Source organism: Protopterus annectens, chromosome 6.part0, assembly GCF_019279795.1.
Source record: "Protopterus annectens isolate FY-2018-M chromosome 6.part0, PAN1.0, whole genome shotgun sequence".
Classification (NCBI taxonomy): domain Eukaryota; kingdom Metazoa; phylum Chordata; order Ceratodontiformes; family Protopteridae; genus Protopterus; species Protopterus annectens.
In genome coordinates, this window is record NC_056737.1 from 1548771732 (window position 1) to 1548797919 (window position 26188).

The 26188-nt window shown below is 41.1% G+C and overlaps 1 protein-coding gene across 4 annotated transcripts in view; it reads right to left on the reverse strand.

Moving 5' to 3' along the window:
* The window catches only part of CEP70 (centrosomal protein 70), a 2129610-nt gene that overhangs the window by 438415 nt on the left and 1665007 nt on the right, over positions 1-26188 (reverse strand). The gene's annotated exons all lie outside the window — the stretch shown is intronic.

Sequence of the window (26188 nt, forward strand, 5' to 3'; positions counted from 1 at the left end):
GAAGATCTGGAACCGGGTCCAGAATCCACGGTTAATCCAGAAGGTGGAGGTGCAGGAACGGGAACCATATCTGTCGAGGCCAATATGGAGGCAATGAGGATCATTTTGCAACCCAACGATTTTGTTTTCTGTATGAGTCTTGGTATTAGGGGAAAAAGGGGAAAAGCGTAAAGGAGTCCCTGAGGCCAATCGTGGACTAGAGCATCTCTGGGTATATGACCTGGAAGAGGAAGTAGGGAGAAGTAGCTGCTGTATTTGTTGTTGAGAGGAGTGGCAAATAGATTGTAGCAAGGCTGTCCCCATTTGCGGAAGATAAGATCTGCAACTTCCTGATTCAGAGAGCACTCGTGAGGCATGAGGATAGCTCTGCTGAGCCTGTCCGCTATGACGTTGGATTTCCCAGGGATGTGCGTTATCACCAGAAAACGTTGGAAGGAAATCGCCCATTGCCACAGTCTGAGTGCTTCTTGACACAAGGGGTAAGACCTGGTCCCGCCCTGTTTGTTGACGTACCACACCACTGACATGTCCGTTTGGTCTGCAATGGTCCCGGAAGGAAGGGAGTCTTGAAGGGCTTGCAACGCTAGGAGCACTGCTCTCATTTCTAGGACATTGATATGCAGATGGTACTGGTGAGGTTGCCAAGTGCCTTGGACTGTCCTGCCTAGATAATGCCACCCCACCCAATCAGGGAGGCGTCCGTGGTTACTGTGGCTACTGGAGGGGGTTGTATGAAAGGTCTGCCCTGAATCACTAGAGGGGAGACCATCCACCAAGAAATGTGCCTTTTGCATGTTTCTGTGATCTGGATCATGTGAGACATGGGTAGCTCCTGGAAAGACCACTGCGTGAAAAGAAGCCAATGAAGGATTCTCATGTGGAAATGCGCTAATGGGACAATAAGAATGGCAGCTGCCATGGAGCCTAGAGCTTGGAGGACATATCTGACTTGAATCCTTTTGCTCTGCATTAGAATTAACACTTGTTGATGAATAGTGGAAACTCTTTCCTGTGGTAATTTTTCAAACATTTCTTTTGTGTTTAGTTCTGCTCCTATGTATGTGACAGACTGACAGAGCAACAAGGCAGATTTTTTGAAATTTACTGTAATGCTTAGTTGAGTGCATGATGTGACTGTATAATCCTGTACCTCTAAGAGTTGATGCCTGGTGGTAGCAGTCAGGAGCCAGTCGTCTAGATAGGGAAACACCTGGAATCCTTGATGCCTCAGGTGAGCTGTGACTACTGCCATACACTTGGTGAACACCCTGGGGGCTGAGGTGAGACCAAAGGGCAGAGCTCTGAACTGGTAATGACTGGCTCCTACCCAGAAGTGAAGAAATCTCCTGGAGCATCTGTCCATCTTGATATTGTAGTACGCGTCCTGAAGATCTATCGAGCACATCCAATTGTCCTGACCCAGAAAAGGGAAAATGGACTGCAGTGTCACCATCCAGAACTTTTCTTTGTGTACAGATTTGTTCAATCTGCTGAGATCCAGTATTGGTCTCCAGTCCTGTCTTTTTTGGTACTAAAAAGAATCTTGAGTAAGTTCCGGATCCTAGTTGGTCTGTGGGGACTTCTTGAATGGCTCTTTTTTCTAGCAGTCTTGAAACTTCTGTGACTGCTTGATCCCTTAGATTGGGTGGGACATCTGGGATGGACTTTTTTGATTGTATGGGGGATTGATGGAAGGGAATTTTGTAACCTCTGGATATAATGGATAGTACCCATCTGTCTCTTGTTATATTTTGCCAGGCTTTTGGGTACAGCGGAAGTCTTCCCCCGACTGCCTCCAGAGCTAAGCAGTCGGGCAACCCTTCAAGGATGCTGGAAGGGCTTGGCAGAGAAGGTTTCTCTGTCACCCTGGTTTTGCGGTCCCCCTCTGCCACGAGGGCGGCATCTGTTATTGTTGTTTCCCCCTCTGGCCCTGGGGGAAAAATCACCACGTGTGTCAGGCAAGGGTCCCTGGGGATTTTCAGAACCACATCTTTCCGCTCTTCTGACCCTTGGGATAAGGTCTGGAAGGGGTAGAAAAACAGACTCCCACAGCAGAGAGAGTCTTGCCTTCCTACTCAGACCTGGTCAATGTGTCTTTTACCTGAGGCCCAAATAGAAAGGAGCCATCAAAGGGAGTATTGGTGAAGGATGCTCGAAAGTGTACCGCAAACTGACACAGCAGCATCCAAGCATGTCTCCTGAGAGCCACACCTGTCCCCACGGCTCTGCTCGCTCCGTCGACTGCATAGGAAATCAGCCTCATGGAGGAGTTGACTATGAAATTAAGAGTTACAAGCTGGGAAGCTAATTTGGCGGGTACTCCCTCAGTTGTAGGATCTTGAAGAGTATCTCCAAGCTCTTTCAGGAAATCCCTTTGAAGACATGTAAAATGGCATAGATAGTTCAGGGGTCTCAATGAAAAGGTCGCCGAAGCAAACATTCGCTTTCTGTATCTGTCCATAGTCCGAGACTCTCTGGAGAATGAACAGATGAAGAGGTTTCTGCTAACTCTTTCTTGGTGGCTGCTGCTACCACCATGGCATCAATGGGCACACCTTTGGAGAGGAATTGTTTGTCCTGGGGGGCTGTAATAAATTTGTTTGGTCTCCTTGGTATAGGTTCCACAGAATCTGGAGCTGACCAAGCCTTTCGAGCCACTACAGACATGAGTGGATCAAAAGGAGGAGATACCCAGGAGGTGGAAGGTCGGGAACCGAATGCGTCCAGGTATACAGACTCATCCTTAGTAGGGGCTAGGGAAGCCCAGTCCCCCCTCTGTCTAAGCATTTCAAGGACATCCAAAAAGGAAACATCTTCAGAGGGGGACCCTTCCGATTCATCCATGTCTATATCTGAGGTGACAGACTCAGGGGAAACTATATGCTTCCTCTTGCACTACTTCTTCCGGACAGGCTCTTCCGAGTGATCAGGGGAGGCTTCGGAAAAAGAGGGATCACCCAATGGGGTGTCCTGGGGCATACATTCCCTACGCTTGGGGTCTGGAGGAGGAGTAGAGGTTGGAACAGACACCACAGGGGACGGAGCCGATGGAGCTGGCAGTAGAGCTGTTTCGGGGGACAGCACACTCTGCATGACCTCAAAGGCATCCCAACCTCTAGGCAAAGAAAGCTCTGGCTCTGAAGAGACAGGAGAGTCCTTCTCCACGTCGAGGGTGACAGATCCGAGACCGATGTTGGAGCCGAGCTCACCTGTGCCGAAGCTCAGAGAGGGAGAATGGGGTCAGACAAGGGTCTGATGCCACTCCCCCCCTCGGAGCCAACGAGAGAGCCCCAGCACCCAGATCCCTCGATAGAAGGTACAATCGAGGTAACCGGAGCAGATGTCGGAACCAAAGGAGAGATGATGATCGGCGTCTATGGTTCTACTACTTGCAGATCCATGGTCTCCGGCTCCGAGCTAAATGCAGTCGGAGGAGGAAGGGAAATAGAGGCGGTTGGAGCAGATACCTGCTGAGGTGGGCTGGACAGTAATTTTGTCAGGGCCTGTGACTTAAGCAACCTACTTGCTACTCTCTCCACATCATGATCCGATAATCTAGAGGATCGAGAGGAGTGGGAAGAAAGATGGCTACGTTCACACTGTAACAAGGGTGATTGAGGTGCCGAGTGGATGGGCTCCAAGGACGGAGACCTCAGTCTCTTATGGCTCCGAGACAGCTCCGAAATAGCAGATGGAGCCAACGGAGGAGTTGCCTTGTAGGTGCCAGCTGGCACCAACATACTTGGTTGGTCAAGTAAAGGAGTTGGCTCCGAAGGTGGAGCCGATGGCTTGACAGACTTAGGGGATTTCGCTGGCTGAGTACTTTTAGCCGGAGAATCCTGAGGCTTCAATAATCCCCGAAGGATTAATTTGTTTTTACACTCCTGCAGGACCCTTGGACTAAAAGCGTGACATATAGAACAGGAGTCCTGCAGGTGAACAGCTCCCAAACAATATACACAACTAGTGTGCCCATCTGTCAGAGACATTTTCTGACAGCATGAGTCACACTTTTTGAAGCCAGAAACCTTGGTATCTTTAGACATTTTCCTAACAACAACAAACTAAAAAACCACAATATCAAGAAAAAAAGTTATAATAATTATTACAACTTAAAAGGCTAACCTAATAGAGGGGGAGGAGAACTCTCTAAGTTAAAATGAGTTCATGGGAAAAGAGGCCTGCGGAAAGGAACGATGGCCAACAAAGCGCGCACACACAAAATAAGGCGATAAAGGGTATAAGTACTAAGAGACTAAGGTTAATAACACTTTTACAACTAAAATTCTACAATAACAGCAAAAATATGTAATACAAAACAATACTAAGCCTGAGCCAGTAACGAAGTAACCTTGCAGCTGAAGCGGCAAAGGAGATCTGGGTAGCTGACGCTGGGCATTCTGGGATAAGGGGTTACCATGAGCCAGTAAACAGATCTCGAGCTATAGAAGATGGCTGAGTCGAAGCAGAGGATCGGCTCCAATCCCAAACAGCAAGAACGAAGGTAAGATGGACAACTTAACATCATCCCTTCTGAAAAAGATGGCTGTTGCCTATCAATATGAAATTCTGAGAGCACGAAGATCAAGGCACAGAAATCTGACCTTCTACACTACCAGTCTGTTGTGAAGAAAGATTATTTAGTTTAGCCACTGACATCCAAGTTAAATAGATAAATTAGCATTGCCTTGGAAACAACAAACTATAAAAAGAAGATCTGGTTCTTCCCTTTTATATTTTGTAGTAGGTTTAGAATTAGAGAAGTTTAAGGAAATGTGTACTGTAGATTCTAGTCTGAAATACTTTGCTTATAAAGTAATTGTTTATCAGTGTATGACTGTAGGCACCCTAGAACAGAATAGGGGAAGTTGTCAGTTTAGGTGAGGGGTAAATAGATATATTTTTGCACATTCCTATCTATCAGCATCAACAAGGTATTTTGTCCACTTTTGACTCACAAGATACTTTTTCTACTGAGTCCCTGCTAGACTGCCTTCCTGACTTGGAAAGTAAATGGACTGAACAATGAGATTAATCAGATAAAATCAAAGTATCCACATCAGTAAGGCAAGTCCCAGGTTGCAGTTTATGTCCAAATGGCAGCTGATAAACAATATGGATCGCATCACTTGAAGGCTGACTTTCTGTAATTCACACAAATAGTGAAGAATAGGCAAGGTTGTAAGCAGTCTCTTGCTTTGGTGAGCAACTCTATGGTCATAGTAGCAAGGAACCAATCGTCCAAATATGGGAACACATGGATCCCTTTGAGTCTTAGAGATGGATTACAAATACTACTATGCACTTGCTGAACACCCAGGAGGCTGCAGTCAGATGGAAAGCAGGGTTCTGACATGAAAATGATTGGCTTTTAGCTGGAAGTGTAGAATTCTCCTGGATGCCTTAGCTATTTTAATATGGAGATAGACATTGAACACATCCAATCGTTTGCTTCCCAACAAGGCAAAATTGCACCAAAACCAATCTAAAAAGGATATTTTTAACATGTAAGTTTAGGCTGCTGAGATCCAGAATGGACCTGAGGTCCTTGTTTTTAATTAGAAATAAAAATAATCTTGAACAGATTTTGAATCCTCCCTGGTCTTGAGACTTATTGGATGGCACTTGGGCAAGTATTTCTTTTCTGGACATTTTTAGTTGGTGGAGGGTAATTATTTAAGAGCAGCTGGTGGGATGGGGCTTGGTGGAGGAAAGGATATGGTATGGCCTCTGGATACTATCTCATCCAACATCATGGGTGACAGTCATTTGCAAAGGTGAGTGGAGAGATAAGCGACCCTTGAATGCTACCAGAGGTGGTCAAGTCAGGTAAGCCTTCAGGGACATTGAGAGTGACTCTGTGAGAAGGGCCGATTTTGTGGACTTCCTCGACATCTGGATCAGCATATATTAAAGGTGCTGCATCTGCCATGGCCACCTTAGTCAGAGTTGGTGTCAAAGGACTGACACTGCCACGTCTGAAACCAAACATATTTGGACTCCTCCCGATTCCTGCTGTTGGATTTTTAAGGGATGTCAAACTTGATGCCTATGGCAAACAGTGTCTTACCTTCCTGATCCCATCTCCATAACTTCTTTTGCACAGCAGATCTGAATAAAGCACAGCCATAATAGGGACATAAATGAATGATGCCTTAAAGCTGGCTGCAAAGTCATAAAGGTATAAACAGGCATGACACCTCAAACTAACATCTATCCAGCTGCCCAGACTGCTCCATCAGCTACATTATGTAACAGCTGCATAAAGAGGTTGGTAATGTTTAGCAGGCTCCACTGTGGTTTCAATTTCTTTGACACTGACATGGGTATCATTTGCAAAGAATCTAAAATGCATTCAGCTAAATCTCTTTAGAAGCAGTAAATATAAATACCATAGTTCAATGCCCTCAAAGCAAAAGTGGCTGAGGCTTATGCATACTTCATCCTGTGCATTGCCCTGGATTCCTTTTTACATGGATGGACAATAGTTGTATCACCTGACATTTCTTTTCTGGTGGCTGCTGCTATAATCAGTGTCCACCAGTGATCCCATGAACCAGTCCTGCTATCTTTAGGGAGATAGAAACTTTATAAGGCTTCTGAATAATCTGGTTTTGGCCATGCCCTTGAAGTGGCTAAATCTATCTGACATTTGACAGAAGGGGGTTTATCCAGGAGGTGGAGGGTGCATAACTGTAAGCCTTGAAAAGCACCTCCTGATTTTTGGAGTGGGGGGTCAGTTGGCCAGGATCCCCTCTGTCTCATCAATTCAAGGATTTCACCAAAAATGGTACATTTTGGAAGGGATTGGGAGAACCCTCTTTACTATCCAAGTTGGTATTAGACATCAAAGACTCCATAGGGGAATCTATGTACCTCCTCTGGCACTTCCTTCCTCCCCAGAAGTTCCTAGGAAGATTAATTGAAATCCTCAGAGAGCTGAGAATGAAACTGTGAATGTTGCTTGAGGCTATCCATTCTGCTCAGACTTTGGGATATCTGATGACAGGCTGAAACAATGATTGTAGGGTGTCTGGGGCTGAAGTAAACATATCTGAAGGCTGTGAAGAGACTCTTGGCTGAGTGTCAATTGCTTATCCGGTCCCTTTTCCTAATCCTTCTAATCTCCTCTGATTGATTCTTACAGTTATCATGCAATCTACCAGTGCTAGCCTTTCACTTAGGACCCCCTATTTCTTTCTCTTTGCTACATACTCTGATATCAACCCTTGACAGGGAAGGCAATCTCTAACCTCCAGTCCAAATAAATTCTTGGCAACTTCCCATTCTGTTACCCTTCCCTCTCTAGTTATTTGCTCCCTATACCTTGGTTCCTTTCCCAGTTTTCTCCAATAAATTCCAGCCCTCTCTTGCCTAGTGTCTGTATCCCTAATTGCAGTCATCTCTAACATCAGAATCTCATTTCTCCATTCCTGTGTTAGCTTAGTTCTTAGAAACATTTCTGCTACTTTCCAAATATAATACTCTGTATGATTACTGTTATTTTGCTTAAATGTCTATCTAAAATCCCAGTCTCTCCTTATTTCTTGAGGTACCCCCTGTTTCATCATCATCATCATCATCATCATCATCATCATCATCACTTTCCACTCTGAATTATAGGTTTATGCTTGTGTTATGTATAGGAGCCTTAAATGAGTAGCTTTGAAATACCTCTTCAAATTGGGTAATCCCAATCTGCCCTTTTCTATTGGAAGAATCAACTTATCCCACTTGATGTCTTCTCCTCCCAGATAAAATCCTTCAGCTCTTTATTAATTGCTACCCACAACTTATCCTCTGGTTGATAAAAATATGCCTGACCTGTGTCTAAGATTAAAGGGACTAAATATTTTAACTGCTTGTATCTTACTATCCATATCCATATAACATAGCTTCATTTTCTCAGTTTTTGTACTATCATTTGTTTAGTGTCTTCCCACATATCCTTAGCTGCCACACTGGAATCATTTTAATCCATACTCCTAAATACTTTCAAGTCCCCATAATATGGATATTGCTGAACCAATTTGTGTGTGGGCACATAATTTACTGCTACTGTCTTTGTTTTAGTTTCACTAATTTTGCATCCCAAAAAGATCTAAAACTGTCTAAAAGTGATCCACAGCACCATAATGTCCTTTTCTATATTTTTATCAGGTATAAAATTACATAATTTGCAAACAGGGTCAGCTTTTTTTTTTTGACACCCATACCAATTATACCCTTGAAATTCTGAGTCCCTTATTTTCTTTGCCAATGGTTGTAAATATAATGCAAATAAAGGGGAAAGAGGAAACCCTTGTCTGGCTCCTTTGCTCAAAAAGAACTTATCAGAGATGACCCCACTTTAATTTTCATGTCCAATCTCTCACATAGCCTCCTAATCAATCTTACAATTTTATCAGAGAATGAAAATGGTTCCCTTGTCCTATTCATAAAATTCCAGCTTACTCTGTTATTGGGTCTTGAAACAGAGAATTTGACATGCTATTTTCTTACATTCTGCTTCCCTCTGGATCATCATTGTTCTGTTAATGTAATCATAGGTCCCCCTCCACAAAACCACATTGATCCATATCCATCAATTTTGGCATCACCTTTGCTATTTTTTCAGCCATTACAAACACTTTATAATCATGGTTTAGAATCAAAATGGGCCTCTATGAAGCTGGTTCTGATGGGTCTTCATTTTTAGGTATTACACCCACCACCGCTTTAGATGTTGGTGGTACTTCTGTTAAAATACTGTTAGACAGGACCTTCCAGATCTTTAACACTTTCTTCATTAATAACTTCCAAACTTCCACAGGAATACCATCTATTCCAGGAGACTTTCCTGTAGACTGGTTATAAATCACCAATTTTATCTCATTTCCTCCTATATTAACTGTAATTAACTGAGCTTCATCTATCTCTAATCTTGGCATATTTAATTCTTCCATAAAGATTTCCAGTTGTACTTTTTCTTGATTTCTATATTTCTCTGCTTTATACAGATTTTCAGAAAATTTATGAATATTTGTAATACCTCTACAGGATCACTAGTTATTTTCCTTGTCATATGCTCCCTAAACTTGGCAACAACCCTTTCTACATTATGCTAATGTATTTTGTGTTCTGGAGAAATTATCAAAAAAAAAAGTTGCTTAACCACAATCGTTCTAAATGCATACATATTATCAAGGTAGTCCCTTATTTTCTCTTCAGCACTCTGCAACTGCACTTCTTGTTCTGTGAGGTTTCTCCTATTCTGCAACACTTCAACATTTGTTTGTCCCTCTAAATAATTCTGGTTACTATCTGTTTTTCTTATACTTTTATCCTATTTTAAACACCACTTTAATATTATCCTATTACCTAGTTATATTTTTAGAAGAAATTGCTATCTACCTGAATAACTCATGAATAATTTCCACTGTCCAATCATTAAATTCCTCTCTATTTAACAGATAGGTGGGGAAGCACCACTGTTTCATTTTTGTACGTCCACTCCAACCAAAACTGTTTTATTTTTATTTCATTACCCTACATTTTTATCTTAGCTATTACTGGTGTTTGATATGAAATAATTATTGGATGCCCTTCAAAACTTTAAATTAAATGCACAGGTTCCTGTGAAATATAGTTTCCATTTAGGCTAGCCCAGTTTTTGTACCTTGGGGAATATGTAAATTCAACCTGATCGCCTACTACTGAATTTGCACCTTCCATACTAAATATTTCTATGAATTTCTTCAAAAATCTACCATCTCTTGAGGCATTTTCCCTTCTAGGCCCCGCAAATACATCCTGACTCTTGCAAGTCAAATTAATGAACCCAACTACAAGTAATATTCCCTCTAAAATCTGATAATTTCTCCCAGAATTTTCTTAAGCTCTACTGTACTACTTTTAGGTGGAACAAAATACATGCCAGTGTATAATCCTCCTCCCTCAATAGTCCCTTAGTACAACCAATCTACCATTACCTTTTGTTTTCCTCCTCTATCACTGTTAGAACTCCTATTACAACTAATATAAGCACTCCCCCTTTTCCTTTGTCCCAGATATTCCACTGAAAAAACATTCTGAAATCCACTTTATCAAATTCACATGCTCAGTTCTTTCCAAATATGTCTCCTGTAATATAGCTATTTGCACTCTGCATTGTTTAATAGTTTGCTACTCATTCTTTTTGTATACGTCTGTGAGACCCTTCACATTTAAAGATAACATGGAACGTGTTGCCATTATGATAAATTATTCCCACCTGTGAGGTAAAACAGCTTTTTTAAATGTCTAGTTTCAGCTTTTGTGTTACATGCATACACTGTCTGGAAGATTGAGCCTTTATACAGTTGTTTCGTGTCATATTCATTTGAACCTATGTCACATCTTACAAGATATTTTGATTTAATGAAAACCCTCAACCCCCCGAACCTATTAACTTAATACAAACGTACAAAAATATGCACATGTTCAAATAATGAAGTTTAACCATCCTAAGAGGAACAACTGTCACAGACTAACAGCCACACTCACAGGACTGAATTAGTGAAAGTTATCCATGCTAAGATGCATGGTCCAGTCTGTGCTTCTACTTACACTAAGTGCTGTCTGTTTTTGTCTTATCTTTATTCCTCTCCCAGATGTAGAAAACAACTTGAATGTGTACATAAAACATTATCTCCCAGTCATTAAAAGAATGTATTGACTATTTTAAAGCCCTTCTCAGCTTGCCTTCATATAAATATGACAGCCAGATACACTGTTGTCTTCCAGTATGACCATCTCATGTTCTACTGTGAACATTTGTTTGCTAGAGGAAAGCATTTCATTATATTCAATGTTCTTTTATTTACTTGACTCCCCTTAAAACTTATTAGATCAAGTCAAGGACCTTAATTCAGTCATTCCCCTACGCAAAAGTAAGAAAAAGCATATATATTTTACTTATCATACTCTTTTTCCAGGCTTTCTTCTGTGTTTTTACACTGCAATGCCTACATTTCTTAAAACTGAAGAAGACAGAAAAAGGAAAAATAGGGGCACCTGGTTACTTCAGTATCCCAATTACACACAAAAATAACTGAAAAAGCTTTACTCATTACTTTATGGCATGCAGTATATGCCATGTATTATACTGCCAAGAATAACGTTTGTTTTAATTTACACTTACATTTTTCTTTGCTCCTCCCCTCTCCTTAATGTTCTTCCAATTATTGACATGAAGTAGGGCATATGCTTTGGAGTCTTCTACAAGTTTCACAAAGCAAAGAAAGTTCAATATTTCTAAATCTTCTTGTTCCGTCATATTTTACAAACATAACTGATGCTTTGCACTCCCCACATCTATTCATCAATTTCTGAGTTTTCTTCCTGTTAATCCCCATTTCCCAAATTCAGTCTCTGTATAATTTCCAATGTACTCCTTGAGGGTCAAAGTCATTTTTGATGCAGAACATGCTAAGGAGGAAATATAAAAGTTTCTCCAACAAAAAGTGAGCCATCAAACAGAAGGGGATTCTGCTTCTTATTCTTCTGATAATCAAGCTTGTAGAGAGACTATGCCTGTGAAATCTTTTACAATGCTCCAAAGAAAAATTCTTGAGAAACAGAAAAAAGTACAAGAGTTGATTAGAAGACGTGTTGGACTTGAACTGGAGTCTGGGGTTGGGAAATGGAGATGAATAAGAAAACAAGCAACACTGCAATTAGTGAATAAATGTGAGATTGTAAAGCATTGATCACATTTGTGAAATATGGCTTTACAAGAAAAAAGTAGCAGAGAAAGACTGAATTCTGTTGTCTTTTATAAACGTGGAGGGACTGAAAAGCATATACCCCACTTCATGTCATTGTTTGTAAAGACACTAAAAGGAAAAAAAAAACAAAGTAAAACAATTTTTGTTCTTGACAGTATTTGAAAAAAACATTTCATGATATAAATTGCATGTTATATAGCACATAATTTTCAGTGATTGTTCTATGTGACAAAGTTAATAAAGTACTTTTTTTCTTTTTTAGATTTAAGAAATGGAGGCATTACAATGTAAAAAGATAAAAGCATGTTTAAGTCAATATGCTGTAATATTGAGCAGTTTGGGTGGGGGCTGAAGTGTAAAAGTGCACTGATTATAATATATGTAGAACAGACACTCTACTTTTGCATAGGTGAATACCTGGATTAAGGTCCTTGGTTTAACCAAATAACAAGCTTTTTTTCTGTAAGCAAGTGGGCTTTAAAAATAACAGAAAAACTTTCCTTTAGCAAATAAATGTGCAATGTGAGTTGAGAAGTCTATAGTTGAGGGCAGCTATACATTCTGTTTCCATGTTGACATGATGATTACAGATGAAGGCAATAAAACATGAGAGGTCTGGACACTGCTGAGAGAAACAAAATTAAAAGGTACAAGTTAAAGCAGCTTAACAAAAAATAAAGATTGAAATTATTGGAAATGAAAGAGATAATAGCTTTACTGCACTTACTACAACAGTATACAATTTAGCTTTATTTAAAGACAGCCACTGCACCTTTTCTTAAGGCTTAAAGTTAATGTTTTCTGAAAGCATACAAGCTGTCTTTTACATCTGGGAGAAGAATAAAAAGACAACAGACATCAATCAGTATAAATATGAGCAAGCTATAACATGCCATAGCATGGATAACCTTAAATTTGGTTGCAGTTGTTGATTTAGGACAACTGTTCCTATCAGGAGGGTTAAACAATTATATGAAAATGTACATAGGTTTGTGCATTTGTTTTAAGTCGGGGTGCTGTGGGATATGTTTAGCTTTTTGTTTGAGAGTTTTCATTAAAACAAGAGAGTCTTGTAAAATGTAACATATGTTCAAATGGAAGTGACAAGAAACAATAAAGAATTATACCTGCCAACATTAGTGGGTGCATGTAACACAGAAGCCGGAAAAAGACGATTTAAAAAAAGGCATAACTTCTTATTGTAACGGCTACAGTACCCACATTATTTTGGAACGTGGATGGCCTCCCACAGGTAAAGGCAAAAACATCTTCTGTTATCTGGGGCATATTATCAGGTCTCTTCTTACCTTTGAGTTATCTACTTCTCCAAAGGTGTTTACTAAGTGTAAAAACAACACTGAAATAGCCAAAGACAAAGGGAGACCAAAAATTAGCATAAACTTGCCTTTATTGCTCGCTTTCGTCAGACTTCCTCAGAAAAAACAGATACATTAACTCACTAACAATACAGGTTTAAATAATCAGAATGAACCAATAAAAAACGCACTTCAGTTATGACATTAAAATCAATTAACAAGGTAAAAATATAGAAAAAATTACCAATAAAAAAAATATTTTTAACATATACCCTATGGTGTTTTAAAAAACATTTAATATTCACAGCCTAATTTAATCCAGGTTCTTGATCAGAATTTAATGTTATTTGACACAAAGCTTCTCTTTGTTCTAACAGAGTTTTAATATCACCACCCCTCACATCCAGTTCCTTTTGTTCCAATACTGAAAAAAGAAATTTGTTGTACTGAGGGCATCTAAGTATATGCATATAAAAAGCATTTTTAACATCTTTCTTTTTTATATCGTAATAATGCTCCCTAATTCTAGTAGGCAATGTACGAGTGGTCATCCCATTGTAAAAGGCACCACAGTGGGAACACACCAGCAGTGTAAATCAATCCTTTACTTTTACAATTGAAATGACCATGGACTTTGATAGTATAAGGCAAGTGTGCTAAACTTATGTATGGGCCTTCCAAAACATACCTACAAGTATTACAGCAACCACATTTAAACATACCTAGGGCTCTATTAGTTAGTTAACCTGTTACCAGTTGTTACTTCATTTTTTTAAATAAACAATTTTAAATTACAATATTTCTTAATCACAAAAAAAGATCCAATTGCAACGACCTTAAAAAGGTTGTGGTTTCTTTCCAAAATTTTCCAATTTTCCTTTACAAAGTGTCTAGCTGCAGTTATAGATCACTGCAGATGGAATGGCATTTACATATTTCCTTATTTAGATGTACTCATCTTTGCCAAGTCTTTTCCAGATGCAGAGAGTCATTAGAATGGGTTTCACTTGCATCCTCTCGAATTTCATATTTCAGTTTTGGGTTTGTCAAAAAGGAACTGCAATGGTAGTGACTACAAACAGAAAGAAATCCAAGTCTCCCTTAATCTCCTCTACCTCCCAAGCCATCCAAGTACAGACACCTCAGATTTTGCTTAAGGGGCAGTTTCTATGCTGGTGAAGGTGCAATGTCTGTGGAACACCTTAGTCAGACTAAAGTACATCAGTGTCAAAGAGATGCTAGCTGTGAACCATGCCTTAAAATCTCCTCAGGTGATTACAGACAACACAACCACAATAATGATGTCTCCATATTAATAAAGGATATGCACACCTCCAGACTAGAAGCCCAGCATAATGCAACTGAGATACTTCAGGTCCAACTAACATTGGGTAAGACGTCGATTCAGGTCATAGCCTGCTATAGGTCCCCAACCATGTCCCAAGACTCTCACTCCACATTCCTAAGCACCCTGGAAACTATTAGGGTTCAACCCAACATGCTTCATACTAGGTGACTTCAACTACCGCTGCATAAACTGGGAAAGCTATTCATGCACAAATACACTGCCTTGGACCAGCTCATTCGTACCCCCACTAGAGGAAACAATATCCTTGACCTGGTTATTATCAACATGGGCAACCGTTGCTCTACATCAATAGTCAATTCCTCCCTGGTTAGATCTGACCACAAACTAATCACCATGGAAATACACATCTCACCCACACCCCTGCAAAGGTAACCACCATGAAAAACATCTCCAAAACTGACTTTGGGCTCCTAAAATCAGAGGTGGCTAACTTCCACAGCACCTATGTCAATGGAAAATAGATACATAACTGCCGAATCATATACCAATGCACTGTACAAACATGTACATAAATGCATGGAACTAGCCATACACAACAGAACCAAGATGCTCTCCTCCAAAAAAAGGAAGCCAATCTGGTGGCCCCCTGCCATTAATAAACTCTACAATAAGAAGGAAGAAACTGCTGCAGAAAAAGGTGAAGTCCCAAGACTGGAAAAACTCCCTTATTAGCCCCAACAAAAAGTTGAGATCTCTCATCAAAACCTCTAAAGCCAGCTATGAAGGCAGAATTGAGGCAGGCACTAAAAACAACCACAAAGCCTTCTATAGTTATATCAAAAATCTCCATGGCAATACCCAGGTTTGCTCTGAGCTACTGCACAATGGTACTTCCTATACTAAGCCAACATATATTGCCAACATACTGGCACACAGATTCAGTGCCAACTTTACCCCCCCTCCCAAAGGATCAATCACATTACCAGAGGAATGCCAGGCACCCAGCATTACTGCAGCACAGGTTAAAGTTGCATTGTCCAAGGCCAAGAATACAGTTCTATGGGACCCAACAATATCCCTGGATGTGTTCGACATGAACTACAAAGTGAATGGGTACCACAACTGTGTGCCCTGTTTAATTACAGCCTCACCTCAGGCTTTGTCCCTACCAAATGGTGCACTGCTACAGTCATCCCTCTCCATAAAGGGGGAGCAACTACAGACCCTGGGAATTATCATCCCATTAGCCTAACAAGTCTGATATGTAAGGCTATGGAACGCATCATCATGGACCTAATTAACAAGGATATAGGGAATCTCCACTCTCTAGATCCCACTCAATTTGGTTTTGTGAAAGGTAGATCATGCCTGCTCAAACTGGATGACTGCTCTGAGTCAGTCACTGGAGCTGTGGATAAGGGCAAGGCAGCTCATACAAGCCTACCTCGATATGGCCAAGGCCTTTGATATCATTCCCCACTCAGGAATTACTGATAATCTCACCAAACTAGGCATAAGCCCCTATATCGATAGAAGGGTTGCAAATTGGCTCACAGACAGAACCCACAGTGAGAAAGTAGCGGACTCCAGTCAGACTGCCAACCAGTCACGAATGGAGTCCCACAGGGATTGGTCCTGGGTCCTCTCCTGTTTGGCATCTACTTCTCAGAAGTCCAGGCCAACACAGTGGGAATGTGGCTGACCAAGTTCGCAGATGACTGCAAGCTGGGAGCCATTAACTCCCCAAGTGATGTAGACATCCTAGAGAAAGGCCTCACTGAGACCAATGACTGGTGTCGAAACCATGGCCTTATGCATAATGCATTGTCATCCCCTTTGGGAAAAACTCAGTTCCCACTAATTACCACATCAATTGGAGCCCACTGAACACTGAAGGCTTTATAAGAGATCTGGGGACACAGGCTAACAGCAACTTCTTCGACCACCACATTGCCACTGTGGTCAGAAAGTCCTATGTGGCACATCTCATTGCCAAGGATTTTGCATCCAAGAAGAAAGAGGTCATCACCTCTCTCTCTACTCTTCCCTCATTAGACCACTCAGAGTATAATGCCCTATTTGCATGTACCTCACTAGACACATGCAACAACTAAAAAGGCCACAAAAGTACCTCACGAAGAGGATCCTAGGCCTTAAACATGTCCTACATGGACAGACTCAAAAAACTCCAGCTATTTTCTGCCTCATATCATCTATTAAGAGACTATTTCTGCTTGACTTACAAAGCCATGTCTGATCCAGCTCTATTGGAAGTGCTACATCTAAAGAAATCCCAATCCCACTACACACTCCAGAGACCTCAACTTCATTGCCACAATCAACAGAACATGCTGGAGGGACAGCTTTATAACCCAGAGACTGGAATAGACTTCCTATGCATGTCAAGCAGAGCAACTCACTGACCATCTTCAACAGAAATCTTGATGAGTGGATGGGAAATAGAAAGTTCACCCCAGGAATCACTCCAGTGGCTTTATTTGATAGAGACACTGGGAACTAACATCAGGCTGCATAATGCCAGGGCGCTTCTATGGGCTAGGCTTGTAAATGCTCAAGGGCCATTAGCCTAGTACACACCTATGAACCTATAATCAAAAGGGCACAAGGTTGTACCCTGTATGCAGGTTGGCTATGATGGCTTGGGAAGTTCTTCAACGCTCCTTAATCTTCCAAGCATCTTACTTCACATCAGAGCAAAACATAGTGGCAGATAAGCTGAGCATGACTAGGGACAGACCTTCACAAATGCTGATTGAATGAAATGGTCTTTCAGGAACTGATCTAGTTGTAGGGAACACCAAGGAGATCTGTTTGCCTCCTTTCAAAATAGACAGCTGAACAAATTCTGCTCTAAGGTTCCTTGGAATTATACCTGGAAAACAGATGCTTTTTCTTTTGTCATATTTGGAAATGTTCTTTCATGCCTTTCCACTGATATCCAAGCTGTTTCAGAAGATTCAGGATGACTCCCCAAAGATCACTGCCATAAGCCCCTTTTGGACCATGTAACCTTGGCTCTCCTTCCTTATGGAATTGATAAACAACAATTACCACAAGCTTCCTCATAAACTGGACCTACTCACACAAGATACAAGGAGTTTGATACACTCCAGTCTCAAAAATATTTAGCTGACTGCCTGGATGATTCAGTTCCGATTCATTTTAGGTACCTCTTTCGTGAGCATGTGCAACAGGTAATAAAGGTGCCAAAAAAACTGCAAGTCGAGAATTGTACATTGGTGAGTGGAAAAACATTTGTAGTTGGTGCCTAACCAATAATCAGTATCCCACTAATGATTATGTACCACTGGTGTTTAAATGTGTGCAAATTACTATCCTTTGACCTCTTTTATTCCTCTATCAAGGTACATCTTGTGGGTATTAAAGCATGTTTGTCAATGGTTCCGTCATTTTCTTCTGTGTTTTAAGTGAAACAGTTTCTCAAGTGAGTTTTACACCTGAGAATTCATCATAAGCAAGTTGCTCCTTCTTCGGATCCTACCTTTGGCACTGGAAAAAAAGTTAACCATGTCTCCATTTGAACATGCACATCAAGCAGGCTTAAGGTTCATTACATACTTCCCAAAAGTAGTCTTCCTGATGTAATTGTTAGTAAACATCAAAGGCACTTCAGTAAGTGCGGTGAGAGCTTTGTAGTGAAGTTAATTTTCTCTCTCTCTCTCCTTCCTTTTGTCTGATCTTTAACAGTATCCTTCACCTATAAAACTATATTCTAAACTCAGCAGTTATAACTCTTCTTCTGTAAATTGTTTACCACCACCGCATTTTACTATCTATTAACACAGTGAAAGCAGAAGTATACCAGTCACCTTAGTGACAAATTTTCTCTAAATAAAAACAGTCAATGTATGTATAAACTACAATACAATTTAACTATTTATTTTGCAATTCAGAGGTATACTTAGCTAATCGAGTGCCACATAAACTCCCCCACATTAGATCATAATCAAGCTTGTCATTGCCCTTCTGTTTTTTTTTCTCTAACATCTAGAAGCCCTCATTTGAGTCTAAACCAATAACAGCCCTGACCATTACCTTTAAATTAGTGTATGCCTGATTTGTCTCTCAATTTTTCCCATTTCATGGATCTAGGTTATCTGAAGTCATTCTGGCTCAATAGCTCAGTGTGCACAAATACATTTTAAAGGCAGAAGTAATCTCTAATGCAGATACCCATATGATAACTCACAGCTTCTGTCATCTTCACAATGAGCACACCCACACTGATGACCTCCTGCTGGTGTGGTAAACAAAACAAACAAGCATTTCCCTGTGCCCTCTACCCTAAAAAAATATAACTTTGTGGTGATATTCAACCTAATCTCATATCTAGTATACACATGCCTGGGGATTCTCCACCCTTGCATCTATACACTCGGTCTACAGCTCAGCCTACATATAAACATCAGAAGAATTAGAAAGAAAACAAATGACCTTCATGCATGGTTAAATAACCATGCTCCAGACAGTCCAGTCATCTCTGCAGCTTGGCTGAAGCCAAAGTTGAAGAAATCACCCTACCAGGTTACAACATATATATCACAGACTTAACAGAAAGGCAAAAAAAAAGGTTGTGGCATAGCTATAATGTATTCTAACACCCTGAATCTCTCTGTCTACCCAGATACCACCCCTATCTTCAATAATGCTGAGAAATTCATCTCCTTCCTCAGATTAAATGACAGGAAAAGCCTCTCCATCATAGCTCTACATATCCTACCTAGTTCATAGGTAGGCACAAGGCTATCGGCCCAAGGGCCTAAGTAAGCCTAGCCAACAAGGGTCCCTGGCTTACGCCACCCAAGAAAGTTATTTTCCTGTGCCCCTGTCGAGCAGAGCCACAGAAGTGATCCCTGGGGTGTATTTCCTATTTCCATCCACTTATCAAGATTTTTCTTGAAGAGTGCTAATGAGGAACTTTGCTTGACATAGATGGGTAGCTTGTTCCAGAGTATGGGAAGTCTCTGGGACGGGAACAGCATGTCCTGTTTATTGTGGTGACAAGGTTTAGGTCCCTGGAGCATGTAGCTCAGAGGGATTGGGATTTCTTTAGGTGTAGCATGTCCAACAGCTCTGGGTTTGACATAGCTTTATATGTTAGGCAGAGATCACCTCGGAGTAGGCAATATGCTACAGAGTAAAGTTGGAGTTTTTTGAGACACTCAGTGTAGGTCATCTGTGAGGCCAGTAATCCTCTTTGTGAGGTACTTCTGTGGCCTTTCCAGCTGCTGCAGATGTCTTGTGAGATATATTCCAAAAGGGGTGTTGTACTCTATAACAGGTCTAAGGAGTGCCTAGTAGAGGGGAACAATGACTTCTTTTTTCTATATGAGAACCCTTTTGTGATGGTGTGCCACATAGAAGGATTTCCTGACTATTGTGGCAATGTGATTATCAAAGGAGAGACTACTGTCCACCTGGGTCCCCCAGGTCTCTTATCACACATTCAGCATTAAGTAGACTGCTGCCTATGTGGTAGTTCATGGGTACAGAGTTTATAACAAAAGGGGATGACAATCCACTTTTTGGCATTGAGCTGGAGGCCATGGCTCTCACACCTGGCATCTCTCTCAGTGAGGACCTTCTGTAGGATGTCCACATCATTTGGGGACTCAACTATGGCTCCTAGTTTGCAGTCATCTGCTAACTTTGTTAGCCAAAAACCTTCTGTGTTTGGTTTCTACTTCTCTGAAGTACAGGCTAACAGGAGAGGACCTAGGACTGAACCCTGTGGCACTCCACTTGTTATTGGTTTGAAGTCAGATTTGGAGTCTGCAACCTTTACGGTGTGGGTTCTGTCAGTGAGCCAATTGGCAACCCATCTTGTGACGTAGGGATTTATACCTAGTTTAGTGAGTTTAACTATAATTCCAGAATGGGGGATGGTGTCGAAAGCCTTGGCGAGGTTAAGATAGGATGTGTGAACCACCTTACCCTTGCCTACAGCTTTGGTGACTGCCTCAAAGAAGTCAATCAGGTTCAGGAGGCATGATCTGCCTTTCACAAACCCAAACTGGGTGGGGGTCAAAGTTTGGAGATTACCAATGTCTTTGTTTATGAGTTCCATGATGATACATCCCATGGCCTTACAGACCAGGCTCGTCAGGCTAATAGGCGATAGTTCCTGGGATCAATGGTGTCTCCCTCTTTGTGGAGTGGGATAACTGTTGCTGTACACCATTCAGTGAGCACAAAATCTGATGTGAGACTATGATTGAACATGGTGCTTAGGTGGGGAGCCAGTTCGTTCTGATGGATGCTGTGTTTTTAGCTTTAGAGAGTGCAGCTTTTGCCTACATAGTTGTGATTACAGGGACTCTGCATTCTTCCTGTATAGATATTGGCCCTTTAGGGTGTGACAGGGGGGTAAAGTTAGCATTGAACCTATCTGCCAGGACGTTGGCAATATCAGTTGGTTCTGTAATTTTCATGCTGTTGTGCAGTAACTCAGAGCAGATCTGGGTGTTGCCATTGAGATTCTTGACACAGCTATAGAATGCTTTGTGCTTGTCCCTAGAATCAGTGGTGATTTTGTTTTTGCAGCCAGCTTTGGAGGATCTTATAAGGGATCTCAGCTGACTAGGGAACTCCTCCACTCATGAGATTTTACTCTCTTTTGCAACAGTTTCTTCCTTCTGCTGTAGAGTTTGTTTACAGCAGGGGACCACCAGATTGGCTTCATTTTTTTGGACGATAGCATCTTGGTTCTGTTTGGGATAGCACAATTCATGCACTTGTGTAAGTGCTTATAGAGTGCATCTGTGTAGGATTCAGCAGTCGTAACTGTATTGTCCAGCTGCATGGGTGTCATGAAGTTCGCCACTTCTGTCTTAAGAAGCATGAAGTTGGCTTTGGAGAAATTTTTTACCATGATTTCATTAACGGGGGGTAGGGGTGAGATGTGGATATCTAGGGTGATTTGCTTATGGTCGGCTCTGACCAACAAGGAGATGACTTCAGGTGTGGAACACCGGTCACTCATGTTGGTAATGACTAGGTCTAGGATATTGTTGCCCCTGATGGAGGTGTGGATAAGCTGAGCCAGGGCATTGGAATTTATGAATTCCAGAAAGCGTTGAACGAAGGAGTTGGTGCACGAGTTTTCCCAGTTAATGGTGGGGTACTTGAAATCACCCATTATTAGTGTGTTTGGTTGAACCCTAATATTTTCCAGTATATCAAGAAAAAAGGAGTGGGAATCCTGGGGCAGGGTGGGGGATCTGTAGCAAGCTACAGTTTGGATTGTAGTTTTGCCCAGAGTTAGTTGCACTTGGATAACATCATATGCATTATGCTGAGCAACTAGCCTGGAGGTGTGGATATCCTTAATGAATATGGACACACCTCCGTCTTTGGTGTTCTGGTCCAGGTTAGGTGGCCGAAAAGTGTGGTATGAGTTATAGCCTGGTAATGCAGGCGTGCTCTCTGGAGCCTTGAACTAGGTCTCAGTCACTGCACAGATATTGATGTTCTCCATTTTAAGGAGTGCCTCAAGGGAGTGCATTTTGAGATTTAGACTTCTAGCATTGAGTAGCATTTCCCTCGGTTTTTGCTTGCCTGTTCCTGTTACGGTGGTGAATTTGTCATTTGAACCATGCCTAAAAAAGGCACTATAGGGTCAGCAAGAGCCTTGGCCAGTACCCGGAATCCCAGGGGTGACAGGTGCAGGCCATCTCTGGCAAAGCATTGTGGTCTATCGACCATGTTGTCCCAGGCAGACACTGGATCCCCTTAGAATGACACCAGAAGCTAAGCCAATGGTTGAAGTCAATCATTTTGTCCTTGTACTGCGGTATCATTCTGGGTGAAGGCAGGATGCTACTCAGGGCTAGGGTCATACCTGCCTGGGCTACAAGATCAGAGAGCTCTTCCATCTCTCTTTTCATGTAGTCCAGGGAGGTACATCTCAGGTCATTCACATCAACATGGACAATGACAGAGTCATATTTGTACTTGTGTAGTGACCTGAGTGCGTGGGTTATGTGGCGGGTCCTGGCACCCGGACAGGCAGCCGACAGTAACCTTCCTGTTTAGCCTGGTGAGTGGGACATCAGTGTGCCTGACTATAGAGTCACCTATGACTAGTGTGTTGGGTACGTTGTTTTGCCTTATGGGCTGTGGTTCAGTGGCTCACTGAGTCTGGGGCTATATGTCATTTGGTTTGTGTTGGGGGGGTGGAGGTTGCTTGTGTTTCTGCTTTGGAGGTCTCTGTTGCTTGAGCAGATTATTATTGAGAGCCTCTGTGAATGTTTTTGTATTTCTATGTGTGGATTTTGGTGGTGTAGGTTTAGTGGGACTATGTGACGAGTGTGGTGTGATGCAAGTGTTTACCTTCTCCTCTTGACTGTCAAGTTCAGTCTTGGTTGGAGACCGCTTTACCTCCAGTTGTCTAGATAAGTGCATCTCTCATAGGTTGTGGTGTTGAGTGGTAGGAGGAAAGGGTTGTCTGTGTACATGAGGCAATTGCTACATTGCCCCAAGATGCACAGATTCATCAGATAGACAGTAGAGAACACTGGGAGCTGACCCTTGGACATGCCCGAATAAAAAACTACTTTCCTCTAGACAAGTGGAGAGAGTGAGTATAAGAGTGTTTTTTCTCTAAGCAAGTGAGGAAAGTAAGCACAAAAACCGTTTTCCTCTAGGTAAAGAGGAATGTTGAGTGCTGTAGTAATTTGTAGCTTATTTAGTGCTAACAACAAGTTCTGAACAAGTGCTGAGCACGAATAAGCAAATTCAAGTGCTAAAACTAAGAATCTGTACCTGGAGATTGTAATAGATAAGCTACCTAGTGCTGATCACTCCCATTGATAAGCTAGAATGCTTCCTTCCAACACAGAAAGGCTTGGGGGGCTCAGAAGCTTACAAACAGTCCTGGATACAGCAAATTTGTATCCGGACTAGACTAGTTACAGGAAAGATGGGAAACAAGTGCAAACGTAGGCTTTTAAACCAGTAAGTTGAAAGAGATGGAATAACTGCCAATAAACTACAATTTCTGGGCTAGAAACCACTCTTGTGGTAGATAGGCTACCTAGTGCTTACCACTCCCACTGATAAGCTAGAAGGCTTCCCTCCAACACAGAAAGGCTTGGGGGGCTCAGAAGCTTACAAACAGTCCCGGATACACCATATCTGTATCTGGACTACACTAGTTACAGGAAAGGCAGGAAACAAGCTTAGAAACATTTTTTTTTTGGAAAGTGAAAAGGGAGAAAGGAGAAACAGAATATAATTAAAAATTAAGGACCTAAGTGGCTTGCCCTTCACAAATGTTCTCTCTGTATTTAGTAGAGTGAACTAGTGACACTAGACTGGAATAGAGCTGAACAGATGGGACTGGTAGGAGTGTCTGAAGTCAAAATATGATCTCACTATACTCAGTTGAGTAAGCAAATGAGATAGACCCAGGAGGAGTGTTCAAACACAAACTTTACAGGAGGGGCGGGCAATTCCAAAGCCACCAAGATTAATACCAAAACAAGAACAGGGAGGGTGGGCGGAAAACTAACTGCAGAGACAGAGAGAGACCACAGTATTCTATGAAACAATTAAATAGAAAAATAATTAACTGCAGAGAGACACACACAATATTCTTTGAAACAAATAGACAGAACAATGAAATGCAGTACAATCTTTAACACTGCAAGTTTGTACTTAACTCAGCTAGTAATGCAATTTGATTGCAGGTATGTAGCAGAAGCCAAACAACTGAGGTATTGAGCAGTAATGTAGTGATAACAGAAACATATTATAAAATTTTCTCTCCTGGAATACATCAAATATTCACCCCGAAACAATAATCCTGGGTTACTTCAACATAAATTGGCTTTCCCAAACCTCTGCCTCAGTATCACTAAACGTATACATTACTCACAATTCATTCACACCGCAAGCAAGCTCAACAACTCAAACAGGAAAATGGCAAATCTGGACTGGTTTGTAACAAACAGATCTAATAAAATTTTTCAGGTACCTTACTAGACAGATTTCATGATCATCTACCAGTCTTTGCCTTCAGACACACAACTCTTCAACCCAAGAAATACCATGTTTAAAGTAGTAAAAAATCTAACAAACTTACTTCTATAAACTGGAGAACTCTCAAAAAACATTTTCCTAGATATTGCAGACCACATACTTAATATTACCTTCCTCAGTGTTTTAAACAAACTGGCACCCATATGCATAAAACACTGACCCCCCCCTTCCCCCCCAGTTATATGCAAGAACCAAAAAAATGAATGCTGGATAGGGATAAAGCATAGAAAACATGGCAAGTTAACAAAACACAACAGAATCTCCAAAACCTCAGACACCTTCACAATCTATCTAAAATAAAAGTTAAAAATTATAAAATAAAAGCTACTTTAACCTAGAAAACAATAGGCAAAAAATCTTGTTACTATCTGCAGCTCCATCAAAAAACATTTATCCCCTGGTAGAATACAGCAGCCCAATCCCTACCCAGACTATCACTTCAGTATATAATTCCCACTTCATCAACACCATAAAATCACTACTTAACACAGACACTAACCATTCACTCTTTTAACTTCCAAGTCAGTGGCAACCATAGCATTTTCTCCAAAAACACAAACCCAACCTCTGTCATTAAAAAGCACCTCCAAAAATTAAAGGCTACCACCTTATCTGCAAATAACCTACTCAATGAATACCAACTGAAAATCACAGCAGATACTATTGCCTACCTTATCTCAATACTCATTAACAGATCCATCCAACATGTTCCCTTACTACAGAAAAAAATCATTCATCTTAGCCCATACACAAATGGGTGAATGGAACTGATCTTTCCAACTACAGATATATAGCCATATATATAGCCATATTTTCCCCTCTATAAAAAATCTTAGAAAAATGTGTCCATTCTCAACTCAAGTACATTCTTACTAATAACCTCCTCTCCCCCACTCAGTATGACTTTAGACAAAGGCACAGTACTACTATTGCACAATTACACTTTAACAATGTTAATCATTGCTGTAATACAGGTAATATTCTACCCGCTCTCTTCCTGAATCTATCCAAAGTCTTTGTCACAGTCTCTCATAATAAACTGTTCCATCAGCTAGCCTCCCTTGATCTGTCCTACTCCTGTCTCTTGTGGTTTGTCAGTTAGCTGTCTGATAGATCCAAAACTGTTAAATGGAAATATAGCATGTCAAAATTTTGACCAATCTCTGCCGTTGCTCCCCAAGGCTCTATACTAGAAAGTACTTCTGATTAACATATTTATTAATACTTTACACACTGCCTCAAAATACACTGAACCAGTCCAGTTTGCTGATACGCAACCCTTACCTGCTTTGCACAAAATCCCATTCTTCTCCAACAGCCCAAATAAGATTCATTCTCTTCCAGAGAAAACTGGCTACCAAAATCAGACCCAATACTAAACCCAAAAAAGACAAAACTTCTTTTCACTCCTTCGTCTTATACCAAATGCAAAGCTAACTTTCAAATCAGCTCTACAAATAACACATATTGAAGTAGTCTCCAATACTAAACTACTAGGGATTATAGCAGACACCATGACATTCAATCTCCACATCTAACAAGCAATCAAAAATAAAACATATAAAAAGTTAGGTCTGCTACATAGAGCTAAGCAATATCTGACTGAAAGCAGCAGGATAACATTAGCCTCCAATTACCTGCTGCCCACATTTCTGTATGCTTCTATTTTCACCAACCTCCAGTCCACCCTGACAACTAATCTACAGCAATGCTATAATTAAATAGCCAAATTT